We start from the raw sequence: 19,389 nt of genomic DNA on the forward strand, positions 1-19,389 counted from the left end.
TGAACAGTGAGCGCTACATAAAGATGGTGCGACAATTTGTAAACACTGTACCTAAAGACCAGCTAGAGTTCACGTGGTATCAGCAGGACAACGCTACGGCTCATACAACTAACAACACTATGGCTTTCTTGGATCAGTGTTTTCATGGACAAGTGATTTCGAAGGGGTTATGGCCCCTCGGTGTCCTGATTTATTCCTCCTGACGTTTTCTTGTGGGGTTACCTTAAGTATGTTGCTTACAAAATTCATCCTCACACCACTCCCAAATTGCAGAGCAAAATTGAACGATGTGACGCTGAAATTTCTCAACAAACGTTACAACATGTATTTAAGAGCATGTAACGTCGTATTCATTTAAGTGAATCACATAATGGAGACCAGTTTCAAAAACTATTGTAACTTACTTATTTTTCCATAAGGTTGTATCACGTTTTGAACACTGTATTATAACCACTCTAATACAGTGTGAAATTAGTAAAAAACTCATATAACAACAAAAAATTAATTGTGCTGACCAATTATTTTGAAACCATAGATCAAGAAAAGAGATCATAAAATCGATTGTTAATAGCAATAACCTACTTGCAATATCATATATGCTGGTGAGATCATATTTCTTCTATCATCACCATCCCCCACATTACCATCAGTCGGCGTATTGGTAATTCAAATAAATATCCCAAATTTTTGGAAATTCTTATTCCGCTTCATAATTATTTTTCATTCAGTTACAGAATGAAATTATGAAATTGTAAAGGTGTTGTTAAAATATGTTTCTATGAAAAAATTCTTACCTTTACAGAAAACCCGACATTATTTTTTTTTCTGTCACATCGAATGATATGACATTCACTGGAAAAATATTTAAACAATTTAAGTGGACGGATATAAGTATTTTTTTCAAAAAATGAAATAGTTTTTATAATATCTCTAAAAATGTTGTAGAACTTAGCACTATCGACAAAATAAACCAAAAACTGGCTCTTTTTAATGCAATATTTTTCGTAATTTCTAGAAGTTTTCTTCAAATAAATTATAACTCACAGAATAACTGAGAAAAAAATAATACATTTTTGAGTATGATATAAAACTAAATTGTCACTTCTTTTTATTTTTATTACTTTTGCAAAATATGAATCTAAGTACAGATTTTTTGTTTGTGGCATGGTGATAATAAATTTAAATTTCTGAGTTTTCAAGAATTATGAATGAGACCGTTTTAAGGTAGAGGCTTTTAAAAAAAAACACAAGTTTTGTTATCTCTTAAAAAATGTATTGTTAAGGTGAAAAGAGAAAAAATTACAAAAAAATAATTACAATAATAATTGTACAATAAATTATAAGGCAACATAAAATAATTAGTCTATATAAATAAAAGACAATCTTCGTTTTGTGTGTGCCCTGATAACTTAAAAATTATTAATCCAGTTTCGCTGAAAATTGCACAATTTATTTATTATTTGTCTCGGGAGTGTTTACGTGTTATTAGTTCCATAATATTTAATAATTTAATAAAATATTATTTAATTATATAATAAATCTTTGAGAAAGTCGATATAGACAATGACAGTTGATGTAGACGATATCTCCCGATATATACAACTACATTAAATTTATTAAAAGAAGTTTTATGTTATTTATACGTTCTTACTTCCTTGTTCGAAGTAAAAGAAGTATTGTGATAGTGAAAAATTTCAATTTTCCGATTTCAACGGAAATATCCATTTTTACCATTCTTGAATCCACTTCGGCGGACCATTCCAGGTTCGGCGCGACGTCAGTACGTGCGTTTGTATCTCTCATAACTCGAAAACGATTAGCAGTAGATGTTGAAATTTTGGATTTAGGACTGTTGTAACAACTAGTTGTGCACATTCCCTTTTGATTGTAATCGTCTTGACCAAAAATGTCCAAAAACCCCCAAAATCCAAAAATCTGGATTCTGGACTTTTTCTTAACTGCAGTAATAAGCCTTCATTGAGAAATTTTCAACGATATACTCGTATGATAAGTGGTACTTATTTTCATTGGTTCCATAGTTATAGCCGAATAAAATTTTAATTAATGAAATGTTTGGATGTTACAAGAGGAAGGTACATCGGTTGAAATCCGACTTCATTTCCTTTTTTTTAACCTGCTTTTTTATTTAGGTTAATAATTGTTAATAATAATATAATAATATTAATAATTAATAATAATTATTAACCTCTCTGATTATAATTTTTTTTTTCAATAAATAATAATTCAAAAATAACAAAAAAAAAACATGAAAAAATATCAGAAGTTATTAATGAAATAAAATTTCATATACTTTTCATTTTATAAAAATATGTATATGTAATTTAATAGGCGTACAAGGAAGTCATGTGGTATCCACATGACTTATTTTTATGATGTAGATTTTTTTATGGTTTATATACTAGTGAGAATGGTGAGGTTCGAACTGTGGTAAACATTCCGGCAATATCGAAGCACTGCTGGATCCACAAGTATACAATATAGTTAATGGTAATTTCATTAAACATTTGTAAAAATGCAAGATGTAATAAATATTTTATATTAAAATAATATCAAACATCAGAAAGTAATCCAGAATTACGTAAACCCGTTAAAAAATGATTGACGTTAATAAAATTTGAAAAAAAAAGCAAAGATTAAAGGCCGTAATATTTTAAACCCTTTTTTTCTGAAATGTTTGTTGAAGTCTTTTACGATCCTTTTCGGTAAAAACAAATTTTTAAAGATTTCACTTAGCGTAAAAGGTAAAAATGTTGTATACATAATAAAACGGTGCGAAAATAAAATTTATATTCAATAAATTATTTCACTTTTTTTTAAGAAAAAAATTTTGATAAGAATATAATGTTAAAAAAAAATTGTTTCTGAGGATAATATTTTCCTGTACGGTTTACAAAACTTGCACATCAAACGACGTCTCGTAAATATTATGGAATACTTTTCTTTTTTTTTCTTTTTTCGATGATTCACTAGATAAGCTCAAAGCTTGTGCTTGCGAATATGAAATGGAAATTTGTAGCATATGAAAAATGTCATGTTTTATCGGGATTCGAACCCGAGACCAGATCGAGATGCTACCATTCCGATCATGCAGATTGGCAGATTCATTTTGTTAAAAAAGAAGAACTAAGTCAAATGTAGTGTATAAAGGTTAAAACGGAGGAATTAATGACTCAATAATTGCATTAAATTAAGTTCAATTAACTCGGTCAATCTATGCGGAAATTTCTTTGTAATTATGTTAATATTTTTACTATTGCTTTTGAATTAAAAGATAATTCACAAGAAATTACAGTTGTGATTACAGTTTGTAATAATCCAAAACTGAACTTGGATATAATTGTATATATAGTTTATCTTATTTCCGCTAATAAAAAACCTGTTCCCCTTTAGAAGGTGAAGGCTACGTGACAAGTTTTATCGTTACTTAGGAAGTAAAAAGCGGAAAGGAAAAACTTTATTAAATAAATTTAAACAAAATATATTTACAAATATTTTTTAATAAAAAGTGTTTTTATAAAAATCAGTCTTCAAACAAGATTTGATAATAATTATTAATAATAATAATAATAATAATAATAATAATAATAATAATAATAATAATAATAATAATAATAATAATCAGTTATTTTTTAGGGAGGAAGTGGGCAGAAATTAATGAACTCTTAAAGATTTTTAGAATCATTTAATTCACAATATCTTAGAATATTTTAGACAGGTTAGATCCTTGAAATAAGGAGTTACAAAAAAAAAAATATCTTTGACTAAAATTACTTCTCCTTTTCTTCATGTCAATATGAATTTATCCAATAAACATTTATGAAACAAAAACAAAAATATTAATTTTAAATTTCATCATTTTTTTCCTTTTGTTTTATGTTAATTTTTTAACCAAGTTAAACAAAACAAAGTAGTCATTAAGGAAAGTACTAAAGAAAAATCAGCAAAACGTTGTTGTTGCCAAATATTACAAGGAAATCATCTAATAAAACGTTTAACCCATTATATTATTATTATTATTATTATTATTATTATTATTATTATGATTTTCTTTATATGTTTTTATTATTTGCTACGTATCAATAAGGATAAATTCCAAATATTGCAGAAGTATTAGAAATATGTTTAGAAATACTTGTAATTTTATTCCAGAAATTTTTTAAGTTCCAAACAAGAATTAATCAGTTTTTCTGCTGGTTCAAAAATATTCAGAGTAAGTCATCTTGTAAATTAAAAGTATACATGTACTTTTAGGTGTTGTAACCAAGTGGTTACAGCGAGGTAATACGATACACTTCTTACACCCAAAAATGGTAATCTGTAAAAACCCCTGAGGTTTAAGATATACCATTCAGAGCTTTCTCAGAGAAAAATTATAATCACTACACAGCCAGTTCCTTTGGTGAAGAGACTGAAAGTCTAAGTTTTAGGGCTGATATCACTGGCATTTCCATGGATTTAGCGTACGAGTAATAGTTTGAAAAATTCATTCATCTCAGGAAAAATACAGTAGGAAATCTCAAGCTTTACATTTTCTAATAAGCTTGGCATACTATGTTGTCTGTAGAGGCAAAGGTGGTACAAAAACCGAACTTTAATGAAACCCAAAAAGAAAAAATGTAGCGAGATCAAAAATGGGGAGTGAGGTGGCCATGAAATACTATAAACAGGAAGTGTAAACTAGCGAAAGAAGAGTGGATTAAAGAAAAGTGTTCAGAAGTGGAAGGAGAAATGAATATTGGTAAAATAGACGGAGCATACAGGAAGGTTAAGGAAAATTTTGGCATACATAAATTAAAATCAAATAATGTGAAACAAACACAGTACACTGATTTATAATACGAAAGGCAAATTGATAGGTGGGTGGAATATACTGAAGAGTTATACGGAGGAAATGAATTAGAAAATGGTGTTATAGAGGAAGACGAGGAAGTCGAAGAACATGAAAAGGAAGAACAATATTGAGATCTGAATTTTAGAAAGGATTAAAAGATTTGAATGGCAGTAAGACTCCTGGAATAGACGGAATACCTGTAGAATTACTGCACAGCGCAGGTGAGGAAGCGATTGATAGATTATACAAATAGGTGTGTAATATTTATGAAAAAGTTTACAGTTCACAGATGAAAAAAGCTACGGGTACACTTAGTACACAATGAAAGGAACCTTGTATGGTTACTAAATAAACAAAGCTGTTTTAGGTTGTACTAAGTAGTTTGATATGACTTCTTTTTCCTCATTTCCTTTGTACTATCCAAGCAGTTTAAAATTACTTCAGTTAAGGACTGAAAAACAAGATTAAAAATTTATTTTTTTATTTATTCATAGTAATTTTTTTATACCATACGTTTTTTTAATGAATATCATTTATATATTAATCCCCAAGGGAGCTAGATCCAGGATCCTTGAGGACCCCCCCCCCCGGGTATCCTGAAAATCTAAAAGCAATCATCAATCATAAGGTATACAATAATACCTTAATCTACTTTTATTTTAACAACATAATTTTAAAACAATCAAAGCAGTAGATAAATTAAGCATGACATATTTTTTATTATAATCAAGACTGCTTTAAAAAAAGAGTTTTTAATGATTGAACTTTGACTCCCACTTTGGGGTTCGCGCAAAAAGTAACAAATATGATCGTGTGAGGTATCAATTTATACATTTTGAAGGACGCTGAAAACGATTTCAATATTTAAAGTTGTTGAAATAGAAGCTTTTTTTGTAGTAATACCAGATTTGAAATTTACTGTTTTAACCTAAAGCCAATATTATTATCTTGTAATTATAGTGTGAGATTTTTCAATGTCGTTAATATATTAATTATATTTTATTTATAAATAGCTGCGTGATGGGAAAGTTCTACAACTGTGTTGTAAGCTTTTTTCTTTAATTTTTATTAAAGTAGATATTTATCAGCATAAAACGTTTGAAATATTTTCTGTTGTATCTTTTATTATTCAGTAAGTTATAAATTACTGATCGAATAAATTGAAATAAATGTGATTTCTTAAGAATTTGTTTTTTGTTGAATTTATATATACATCTTAGATATGAATGCGAAAGTTTGTATGTTTGCAACAGTATCACGCACGAACCAATCGACCGATTGCTTTCAGATTTTCAGGATACATTCATGTTACCTCAGGGAAGGTCACAGATCCTAGCCCTAGCCCCCTTGGGGATAAAGATATAAATTATATTAAAAACACTATTAACCGTTTTACTTCATTATATTTCTGTAACCATGGTAACAGAAATATAACGAAGTAAAATGTCTAAATTTTTTTCTTTAATATATAACTAATTAAGAAAAACTTTCAGCGTAATTGCATGTTCTGTTCGAAATTGTATTACTCGGAAATATGTTTCCCTTCTATTTCTATTTCTGTACCTAAAGAGAGTGTACATTTTTCCCTCTAAGAATCCTTAATTAACATTAGAATTGATTATAATTTACAATATGAAGAGATGATTTTATTTTGTCCATGATTAATTCATCACATATGCTAGAAGCTTACAAATGAAAATATAGAACTGAAATTTTGTAGCGTATGAAATGCCATGCCTGACCACGAGCTTTGTACTCGAAATGAGACCCAAAGATGCTACCATTCAGCCACAGCCGGTTGGTAATTTTAAAAATTTTTAATATATCTAAAATTTTTTTCCGTATCCTATTTTTAATGAATACTCCACTCAGTTTATCTTAAAAATATATTGATATCATTCCAGGCAACATAGACCGATCGAAATAACTCATTTACAGGGGAAAAAATGGTTACCTGGACTTTTATAAGTGGAAATGGTAAAGGGACTTATAATAAACTTAAAAAAAAATAAATGCTTGAACGGCGGTGGTGGAGGGTTGATTTGGGGGGTTTAAAATGATATTATTGCGATTTCCGGCGAAAGTTGACGTCAAAATAATTAGTGGTTATTTAAGACACAGAAAGGTATACTTTCACAAATTTTCGTCAAAATTAAATTATTTTTGCGGAAATTAAAAATAAAAAATGAAAAAAATAAGATTCTTTGCGCTTTTCTCAAAAATTATGAGATTATGTTAAAAAGTGACCTCTACAAAAGTTGTAGATTTTTGCATGATCTAAAAATATTGCATTGGAAAACTTTTTTCTTTCAACCCCCCAACTATCCCAAATCACCCCTCCAACCGCCGCACATTTGTTTTTTTTTATGTTCATTATAAGCCCCTTTACCATTTCCACTTATAAAAGTCCAGGTAACAATTTTTTTTTTCTCTATATGTAATTTGGTTGGACTACCAATAACGTGGTATGTATATAAGTATTACCAGTTCACCAATAAAAATGAACATTTTTATTATTTAATAAAAATTACTTATAAGAAAAAGTATTGCTTAAAAAAAAATCTGATGTAGACACTACATGACTTCCTTGTACGCCTATTAAATTAATTACATTACACATTTTTTTTTAAAAATGTAAAGGACATAAAATTTTATTTCATTAATAACTTCTGATATTTTTTTTATTGTTATTATTGAATTATTATTTATTGTAATTTTTTTTTTACAATTAGAGGTTAATAATTATTAATAAATCAATATATTTAAATTAAAAAAAAAGGAGATGAAGTCTGATTCGAACCGATGTGCCTTCCCATAAGATCCAAATATTTCATTAATTAAAATTTTATTTGGCTATTACTCTGGAACCAATGAAAATAAGTACCACTTATCATATATCGTTGAAAATTTCTCAATGATGACTTATTACTGCAGTTAAGAAAAACTCCAAAATCCAGAATTTTTTTTGGATTTTGGGGGTTTTTGGACATTTTTGGTTAATTCGATTACAATCAAAAGGGAAAGTGCAAAACTAGTTGTTACAACAGTCCTAAATTCAAAATTTCAACATCCTACAGCTAATCGTTTTTGAGTTATACGAGATACACACGTACGTACGTACAGACGTCACGCCGAAACTAGCCAAAATGGATTTAGGAGTGATCAAAATGGTTATTTCCGTTGATCTGAAAACTAAAATATTTCGCGATCACAATACTTCCTTTATCTCGTACATGGATGTAAAAATCGCTGCGGTATGGTATGTCAGTATCAGTGATATATATGTAACAATTTTTTTTAAAGAAATTAATATAAAATATTCTTTTTACTTGCCCTTGTAGGCTTCTGCAAAGTGACAAAATGTTGACCAAGGTCAATTATATGGTTCAATGAGTTTAAAACATCTCCATAAAAAAGATAAAAATATATTATTCACCTAAATGTTTTCTTTTCAATCTAATTAAGATGCAAATGAATAAAAAGTGCAAAATTATTTACTATTTAAAAAAGTTTTTTTTTTTTATTAAAAAATTACGGAATAACAGGTTTATGTATATGCAGAGTAGACCGCAATCTGTCGAGAGATGATTTTATGGTCAAACGTAAGAAAAAAAAGTTCGTATAAACATATGTGTAAATGGTTCGTTAGCGAGTTTCGGCTCAAGAAACATTTGTCCTTGCTTTCTGCTCCCTCTATGAAATTAAACCGCACTAAAATTCTTTCTCGGGGTACAAATCGACAAATAAATTTTATACTACCACCAAATTGATTTTTGATCTAAAAATTGAATAAAAGTGGTCCCAGACCTCTATCTCACTTAGGTTTTATGTAAAACGGGGTAAAACACGTAAAGGTTTTGTCGGAAAAATATTTTTAGGTTTGGAGTAAAATAACTTTGCTAGTTTACCAATAAATATGTAAAATTTTCTGGTTAGCTGTGTAAAGAATTTAACTCAGAAAATTTAAGTAAATTACTTCTACTAAAATTAACACAACTTTGAGAAGTTCAACTTAGAAACAAAACATAAAACTGGATCGGAAAAGTGATGCGATTTTTAAACAGTACAATTTACATACACATACTAAAAATTATAAAAATAAACTTGAAATACATCCTCCTTAAACATGTTAAAAATTGTTATTTTTTCATTTGTTAGCAGTAGCTCTTACTGCTAATTAATTAATAGCTGATTAATAGCCTCAGCTAATTAATAGCTGATTAATGTCTAGCATTTGAATAATCATTTGAGCGATGTTTATACTGTTATTGTTCGGTCAGTAATATTGGAATTTCAGGCAATGAGCGCGCTGATTGTGCGGGAGATGCTTGTTTTCAGCCTCCTTTCACTAATCGCGTTGTTTCGAATGATCTCGTTGTTTCGAATCTTGTCTGTTTTCTGAAGAGGGTGGTTCATGATGAGTGGCAAACTGAATGGAATATTACCATCAACAATAAATTTCGTCCAGTTAACAACACTGTGTCACCGTAAAGCTCCTCATGAAGAAATAACCATCGAAAGGAAGTTATTATTTGCGAATAGAGCACACTAGGCTCACTCATAGATATCTAATGACGCGAACAGATGCACCTGTTTCTGTACGCTGCGACTGCCAACTAACAGTGAACCACATCCTTATGGATTGGATTATACCTGTTATAGTGTCGCAAGTTTCATGTAGAGGACTAACATACAAATGCTCTAGTGGATAATGAAATGTTATCTTATGTTTTATGGTTTCTCAGGGCCGTCCGTTTATATTCATTTTAATTACTGTAGTGTATTTTAGCTATTCATGCTATTTGCCGTAAACCAGATTGTAATTTTATTATTTTTATTGGTACATATAATGTGACACATCTTTGTTTATTACAACAAATATATCGTGTCCGGGCGATGATAAAGTCAATTCGTTGTGCGCCCAGAAAAAAAAAGTCGGTCAGTCATTCACGATGGGTGATCCCACAAATTTGTTTTCGTTTAGAGAGTTGACGAACTTGTTTAATTTATAGTAAAGTAAATAAAAATAGGTTGGCTGTTGTGATTGAATACCGGGAAAATTATCCAGATCGATGAGTACCGGATTGTAAAACATTTGAGGCTTTGGAGATGCGAGTTCGAGAAACAGCTATGATTAAATCACAACGATTCGATGCTGGTCGTTAACGTTTTGTGAGAAATACCAACGATGAAGAAGCAATATTGAATGCGGTACAATTATCTTCAACCTCAAGCACCAAAATATTGTCATATCGCTTTCATGTTTCGCAATAAAGTGTCTGGCGAAAATTACGGGACTAAAAATTATACCCGTTCCATACAACACGTGTACATGAATTATTACCATCTGATTTTGATAAACGGATGAAATTCTGTCGATGGTTAATTAGAAAATGTGAACATCATCCCGATGTCCTAAGTAAATTTCTAATTACTGATGGTCCTCTTTTACCAGAATTGGCATTGTGAATTACCGAAACACTTTGGCACAAGAAAATCCCCATGAGACTGCTACAAGTCATTTTCAACGCACGTTTTCGTTTAATGTGTGGTGTGGTCTTCTTAATGATAACTTCGTAGGTCCTTTGTTCGTACTTCCAAGGCTCAATGGAGAGCGGTACTTGTATTTTTTGCAAATAAATCTGATAGAACTCTTGGAAGATATTTCACTTGCAGATAGGGCGCAGATGTTGTTTTTCAATGATGTTACACATGCTCACTTCTGTCGTAATGTAATGAATCATTTAAATAACGCGCTACGTAAGCAATAGACTGGTCAAAATAAACCAGTAAAATGGCCACCTCGATTTTCCGATCTCAAGTTAGCGGACTATTTCCTTTGGGATTGGATGAAATTGTTAGTCTATTCCGCTCGCGTTGCCACGCAAGAAGAATGAAGATATCATATAATAGATATACTATTATATTAATAGATATCACTATTCGGAATAATAATGACGCTATTCGGAATAATAATGACGCTATTAGACGTGCCCGGCTAGCAAGAATTCGCCAAGCTAAACTATACATTGAACAAAATGGCAGCAACATTGAGCAACTGCTTTGAAGAAATGTTTGCAGCTTTATCAAGAAAGCAATTTTGATATTTAATCATTTTTAGGAAAAAATCAAACAATATGTGATTATTTTTTTAAATCTACTTTTTATTCATTTTTTTATAATTGTTAAGTTTCTATTTGTTTTCATTTACATTATATCGTTCAAACATTGATTAAAATTGTTCTGTCTAAAATCGTATCACTTTTCCGATCCAGTTTTCTGTGTTTTGTTTCTAATTAAAATTGAAATTTTTCAAATTTTGGTTTAATTTTAATAAACGTTATTTACTTCAATTTTCTTAGAATTAAATTCTTTAACCCACCGGGTTGATCTAGTGGTTAACGCGTCTTCCCAAATCAGCTGATTTGAAAGTCGAGAGTTCCATCGTTTAAGTCCTAGTAAAGCCAGATATTTTTACACGGATTTGAATACTAGATCGTGGATACTGGTGTTCCTTTGTGGTTGGGTTTCAATTAACCACACATCTCAGGAATGGTCGAACTGAGAATGTACAAGACTACACTTCATTTACACTCATACATATCATCCTCATTCATCCTCTAAAGAATTATCTAAACGGTAGTTACCGAAGGCTAAACAGGAAAAAGAATTTCAGTATGGTTTAATTTCACATATGAAGCAGAAAACAAGGATAAATCTTTCTCGAGCCTAAAATCGCTAACGAACCGTTTTCTCCTACATTTATATGAACTGTTTTTTCTTACTTTTGACTGTAAAATCTTCTCCAGAGAGAATGCGGTGCAATTTGGAATCACTCTGTACGTAAAAACTGATAAAAAAATTATTATACTTTCCTGGCATTCGTTACTTATATAGTGAAAAAATAATGATAAATGAATAAAGCTTAAAAAACTTTTAAAAAATCTATATTTTTAAATTGTGATCGACTCCCCCTCCTGCAGTATTATCCCCAAAGTATATTTTTGGGTCACTTGCACTACAACTACGCTAGTAAGATATAAAAAATAGGTTAAAAAAATAAGCAATAAAAAAAGCTAGCTTTTTTCGATTTTTTTGGAAAGGAGAGAATTTAGGGATATTGTTTGTAAATTGTAATAGTTCTCATGTACTGAGTTTAATAAAAAGTGGGATTATATTTGCAAAATTTTAAGAAAATTCACCCCCAAAGAAACTGTATACCCCACTCCCTGGAGATATTGACCCAACAAATTGGAAAACTTTTACCAACAAATTGTCACACACCCTCAATTTTCTGTGCCAGATTTCATCAAAATCGGATAATTCGATCAAACGTCGTTATTAAGCTTCAAATACGCCAACACATGCACGGTACATACGTACGAACATTACTCTCCCTTTTTTTTTGGGGGGGAGGAAACTTTGTTTTCATGAAATGTTGAGAAATGTAAAAAAACCCATACCCCATTTTTCTGACTGATTACCATACTTCCCTTCTTGCAGCATAGCTATAGAGCTATGATGCCAGGAAAGTTAAGAATTAGTTTACTGTTGTGTCATATTTCTGAGAAATGTAATTTTCCTGTGACAGTTTGAAACTAATTTGTTTTAAAATTGTTTTTTTATTTACTATTTTTTTTTCTGACGAATAACACTTTACGTTTTACATCCTGTAAAATTCTATGAAATCATGATCAGTTAATGTTAATAAATAAATTATTCATAATTTTTATTCATAAATATTTTACTTTCTCCTTATATGGAAAGAATGACCTTCAATCGACCTCGGCAGTATTTGACTGTACCCATTACTACTGTAAATATTATATAAATTTATTTAATAATTTAAATAACGTTTAATGATATTTAACGAAATAAATAAAAATGAATAGTATATGTTAAAATTTTGATAAATAAAAAACAGTATTAAGTATTTGAAAGGTTGTAGCTTAGTGAAAATTGTTGAACGACCCCGGCAATCATAAAATAGAAAAATATTCTCCGGTTTGTATCGTCTTAAATATTAATATATTGATTTATTACAGTATTTTGCAATATTACAAGGATATTTAACAAAGAAAGTACTAAGTAATACTGTTATTTAGGAAACTTTATTGCATAAAGCAAGTTAATTGCAACGTCTGAGGAGAGGAATACATATAAAAGAGTTCATGGTAATCATGAACCCTAAATCGACCTCAATATTGTGAATATTAAAAAAAATATATATATATATTCAATTGGTATTTAAGTCCGCTGGGCTGGTCTAGTAGTTAAATTCATCGTCGCAAATCAGTTTTTTAATAATTGATTTTCCAAGGCGAAGTTTCTGAATTTAAAATGGTAGTAAAAGTCGGTTGCTTCTACACGAATTTGAACACTAGAGAGTGGATACTCCGGTGGGATTTTGTGGTTGGGGTTCAATCAACCATATACCTCAGGAATGGCCACCCTGAGTTTGTACAAGACTACATCTAATTTACATGTCACACATATCATCCTCATCTCACTGCGCCACGGAGGGGAGTCATGCGGTCGATGTTCTCTCCCGGTGAGGGTTGGACTGCGTGTGTCTGGTATTTTGTAAGGGTGATATAGCATAAACTAATAGAGGAGGACCGTGACGAGGACAAGGAGAGGTCGGTTGAGAACGGCGATGGGCGCCAGCTTTCGGGGGCGGGTGGCGGGGGTGCCTCAGCATTGTCGTCACCAATGGCTCCCGCGGAACGCGTTCCTGTTGTCTGAGGCAGGTATAGCTACAGTGTATATATTATTAATTGTAAATATTATATATTTTGTAAGTTTGCCTTGGTGTGTGCCCGTTGTGGCTGTTACGTAAGAGCCGTTGCGCTGTACTTTAATTCCTTAGAAGGTTAAGTTCGGTCAACTAAATTCCCAGGGTGCTTTGTAGTCAAGGTTGAGTTAGGTGAGATTGTAGAGAGACGGAGCCTCGATGTTGACCATCTGCAGCACCCATATGTAATCAGGGGTGATCTGCCAGGCTTTCACAGCTGGAAAAAAGTTTTGTGTAGGGCATACCTGTATGTCTGCTATTCTGTGCAGGAAGTCGCTTAATAGTATCTTTATACGGCAGGTTTCTGATGCGCATGATGTTGTGGTCAGACTTGCCATTCGGGGACAGAACCTTGTATTTGTTAGTTCATATTTCCAATACAGGGATCCCACTGAGGAACACATAGCGAGATGGGATAGTATCCTTCGTATTGTAGGTAATGGTCCAATTCTCCTTGGTGGCGATGTTAATGCGAAGTCGCTTTTCTGGCACAGTGAGATCACTGATCATGGTGGTGGCTTAATTGACAGTTTCATCGCACAGCACAATTTCGAAGTCTTTAATGTTGTAGACCAGTTGGCCACTTACGTCGGTACGGTTAACGGACGTAGGGTCTTTTCAGGTACAAATATTGACATCACCATTGTAGGGGCATCCCTGGTAGGGTCCTTGACTGGTCTGTGGTTGACAACTGTTCTAGCGATCATAGGTTGATACTTTTTGAAATAGCGGATGAGCTGCGCGATGGCTATGAGGAAAGTTTTCTGTTTACCGGGGCCGCTTCCTGCATAGGAAGGCGGACTGGCCGAAATTCTCCTCTTTGTTGGAGTCTAGACTGGAGACTTTTTCTCGAGACCTTGACGGCCTGCCATCAGATGTCTTGGCAGAAAATTTCACTTTTGCGGTGGTGGCGGCTGAAGCCGCCATTCCTAGAGGCACTGGCCGGAAACGTATATCTGGTTCGTGGTCTCGGAATCTGATAGCAATGAAGCCTGTGAATCGACTCAGAAGGGCTCCGCAACGAGAGGGTGATCCCGATCGGCGTGCGGCCCTAACTGTGGATTACCGCAGAAGGAGGGCTAGGTACCTTTACAACATTAGGTCCTACAAGCGTAATTCCTGGCCCTCCTTTGTTCAGGAGCAAGGAAATAGAGACCCTTGGGGCGTTGTGTATAGAGCCCTTGGACATAAACGCAGGAAAGATGTCCTCTTATCAGCTTTGTCAACTCGCGACTTGTCTCGTGTCCTTAATATTTTGCTGAATTATTTGCTCTCTGATGACACTATGGTGGGTGAGGTTTCATACCACCAGCGTGTCAGGCTGGAAGTAGCGATTTTTGCGACCGACTTCCAATCTTCTGAGATCACTGAGGTGGAGGTGCGCCAGGTGATCTGTAGTATGGCGCGGCATAAGGCCCTCGGATATTTCTGTATCACAGTGGAGCTCCTCGTCCAAGTGCTTCCAGTAGTCCTTGGTCCTCTAACTAGAATATATAATAGGTTGCTCTTCGCCGGTCACTTTCCGGCGTGTTGGAAGCGTGGAAACTTGGTGTTGTTGAAAGGTGGCGACAAAGATCCTACTGTTAGTTCTTCTTACCGTCCACTAACGCTCTTGCCTGTGATTTGTAAGGTTTTTGAGAAGGTCCCTACATTTGCGTACTAATGTTAGATTTGCCACTGATCATTTGCTATTTAATGGACAACCAGTATGATTTCCGACCAGGCAAGAGCACTGAGGATGACATACTAAAGGTGATGGATATAGCTTCCTCTAGTTCATGTAAATATGTATTAGGGATTTTTCTGGACATAGCCGGTGAATTTAACAAGTTATGGTGGCTCTCTGCCGTGTTTCAGATGCAGAAGCGTAAGTGTACACGAAATGAATTAAAAGTGCTATCAAGTTATTTCAGCCATCATACCGTTTCCCTGCCTGATGGCGGCTCGGAGGTTCGTAAGACATTAACTAAAGGATGCCCTCAGGGCAGTATTCTGAGTCCCCTTCTTTGGATCGTAAAATTCGATTCCATGTTGCGTTTCAGGTTGCCATGTGGTTGTCGTGTCGTTGCTTATGCTGACAACGCGCTGCTAATGACTGAAGGGGATTCGCTTAACGAGGTAGAGTTCCGAGCTGCTCGTGCTTGTGAGACACTCCGACTGTGCAGTCTTCAACATAAGATGATTTTCAGCCCAGAGAAAACCACAATGATGTTGCTTAAGGGCCAGTTGGCTGCTTTCCGACGAATCCGGGTTCGCGTGGCTGATTTCCCCATTCTGTACGTTACGGCTCAAAAATACCTGGATGTTATCCTTGATGAGAATTTTGGGTTCAAGGAACTACAGTATGTATCAAAAAAGGCCGCTGATGACTTTTATGGAATCCGTAGTCATTCATCCCGATTGGGGACTGAATTACCGCACCATGCGTATCCTTTACAAAGGTGTCAGCGAAGCTATTATGCTGTATGCTGCGCCTGTCCCGGCTCACCGCATGGCTTTTAGGTATTGCGCGGACATTTTGCTGCGGGCCCAGAGATTCCTCTTGCTGGCTGTTACGGTTATAGAACAGTATCGCAGGAGGCAGTTTGTGTTATAGCCGGAGTCAAAGCAATAGATATCTTGACTAATGAGCGTAAGGTACGCTACATTTCCAAGGTAAATAACATATTGACGTCAAAACGAAAGCAGAAGATTGAAGATCGGGGCCTTGCGTCTTGGCAAGTCAGGTGGGACGAATCCCCCACAGGTCGCTACACGCATGGTATATTTCCTGTAGTGTCTGATTTAGGTGCGATTGGATGGGTCTCCCCCAATCGGTACATCACACAGTTTCTCTTCGGGAATGGTGACTTTCGGGCGAATTTGGCTAGGTTTCGTTTGGTGAATTCGAGTCAATGCCCGGATTGTGATGATACAGTGGACCACGTCCTCTATGTCTGTCCCCGATACGAGGTTGAATGTTCACGAACTGTTAGGGAACTTGAGAGAATACATTTCTTTCTGGATCTCCGTATTAACAGGATGATCCGTGAGGAATGGTCTATAATGGCTGGTTTTCTTCGCGCCCTTGCGGTGTACAGGTCTGCAGAAGGAGTTTAATGGAGATACTCGATCGTGGTAGAATCCCAAGTGGCTACGGTTCCGGCTTAGGCATTTGATTGGTTGGAGGTAGGCGCATTGGCATCGTGCCACAGTTATATCGGTATAGTTTGTGAATACAAACAATATCAATAATAATATACAATATTGTTTGTATATTGGTTTGGTATTCGCTTTGGGGTTCCCGCTGGTGGGGGTGGCCGCGCCGCCGGGGTATGGTAATCCTGCGACTGGGGGAGTGGTTTCCCTCCGCCAGTGGCGGTCCTGATCGTGACTTGGTAATGCCACGCGAGACACCATGATTGGACCGGGTTGGGAGGGACCGACTCCTACTCCTACGCGGACCGGAGTGAGGTTACGTTCCCTATGTTAGGTGACCTAAATTGGTCGACTTATTTGGGTGTAGGTCTGAATTTCTGTGTTGCGTAAGACATAATTTTGATTGGTATGAACGTAGCACTGATTTAAATTTAAACTCGTTCGTTTTCTGAGACATTCACAGTCACAAACAGTACTGTCAAATCTAATCTAGGCGTGGGGTTCGCGCTTCTGCGGTTTCGGTCAGTTAGTTTGAGGGAATCATGTTAGGTTGGATGTGAAGATGTCCGTTTGAGGTCTACGTGAAGGCGAAATTTGATTTGTATTTTACTGATGCAAATGTCTGCCGAGGCATTTTTATCGGTGGCATCCCGACCGAGGCCTGGCTGGTTGGGAAGGCGCATCGGTTCGAATCAGACTTCATCTCCTTTTTTTTAACTTTTTTTTAAATTTAAATATACTGATTTATTAATAATTATTAACCTCTGATTGAAAAAAATTTACGATAACTAATAATTCAATAATATCTATAAAAAAAAATATGAAAAAATATCAGAAGTTATTACTGAAATAAAATTGTACTTTTCATTTTAAAAATAGATGTACATGTAATTTAATAAGCGTACAAGGCATCATGTGGTGTCTGCACCAGATTTTTTTTCTTAACGTTTGGAGTTTTCTTAGATTCAAGAAAATTACAATTCTGCTTGTATTTATATGTATGAAATTTGGTACGGTAACTCATGTAACAGTATTGATACTTATATTTTTTTAATGAAAATATACAACGCCTACTGTTTCATTTAGCTCATGATTTCTACTTGAGATAGACAGATGTATTACACTAAAACTTCACTGGGAACTTGAAACAATTTTTTATAATTCTTCCACCCCCTCTAAAGCTAAAAAAAGGTTGCAGCATTTTCCACATCTACCAGTGCCACAAAAACATCCAATAATTAGAGTTTTAGATTTTTTGTCAAGTTAAATAAAAATACATTTTTGATGCATTAGTTTTGATAACAGAAGGAGCGGATCACTAATCTTGAGTCTCTGAGAGGAAAGGACGATATTTTTTTTTTAATAATTTTTACAATGATCAGCATGAATGGGGTTTTGTGAAAGTTTAATGGGTTGAACCCTTTGAAATTCATTACTACGACGCGACTTGCAATGGTACTAGCCACTCCCCCATTTGGTAACGTTTGGAATAATTCAGCTTAGAATAACACTGGTTTATTTAAACCAGTTATTGAGGAAGTTGGTCAAACTACCTGACTTATATAATAATAATAATAATAATTAAAGATGTAAAAATAATAATATTAACTAATTAAAGTTTAAAAAATTGGACTGTTAATTAACGCACAAAACATTTTCATACATCCATCAGTCGTGATCATAAAACTAATTAGATAAACGAATTGAGTTCATATAATATTTAACACGTCATACGATAAATAGAGAAAATAACTGGCCAAGTCCTTGAGACACCAATAATAAAACATAATAATAATAATAATAATAAAACAAACAAAATGAAAATCAAACTTCATGTTTTTTTTTTTGTTTTTGTTTTTTTTTAGAATTATATTTGTAAATAAATATTCAGAACATATTAAACGAAGATAACTTTAATTAAATGTAAAATACATTCAATAAGGAAATATTTAATAAAATTCTTAGAACTTTATTCATTATTCTTCTATTATTCAAAGAATTAAAGTTTTAAATCTGTTTACAAAATCTAAAAAAAAATATACATCCGTTTGTAAATTTGTATGCTGTCCCGATGTTTGCTTAAATCTGATAAATTTCCCCTCTGGTCGGTATGATTCTTTTATAATTTTAGTTTTTGAACTTAGAGAAAGATTTCATTTTATTTGTACGATTCAAAAATTGAGCGTTTAATTTTTCTTTATACGGTTATACATTGAATATCTGAAATCTTGGACTACGCCTCACTTTTGGCGAATCTTTTTTGTCGTTTTCTTACTAGTTTATATTTATTAAAAGTTCGTTAAACACCATGATGAAACGTAGTAATATTTTAAAATCATTTAAAACTAAATTACTAATTCACTCTGTAAATAATGGAACTCATTTTTTGAAAGAGCTTACCACTAAAAATATTTGAAATCAAAACATTAGAGATGATAAAACTTAAAATAACTTTCATCTAAAGCATCGATTTAAATTTTGAGCCCAGGGTTCAGGTCTTCTGTTTTACTTGCATTCTATCAAAATATTTTTCAGACCTAGATACGTAGGTTCATGAAGTTAAATAAAAATGTGTTTTAAACACTTTTTGAAATATGACTTCAAA

This window comes from Lycorma delicatula, chromosome 3 (genome assembly GCF_047948215.1).
Source record: "Lycorma delicatula isolate Av1 chromosome 3, ASM4794821v1, whole genome shotgun sequence".
Lineage (NCBI taxonomy): Eukaryota > Metazoa > Arthropoda > Insecta > Hemiptera > Fulgoridae > Lycorma > Lycorma delicatula.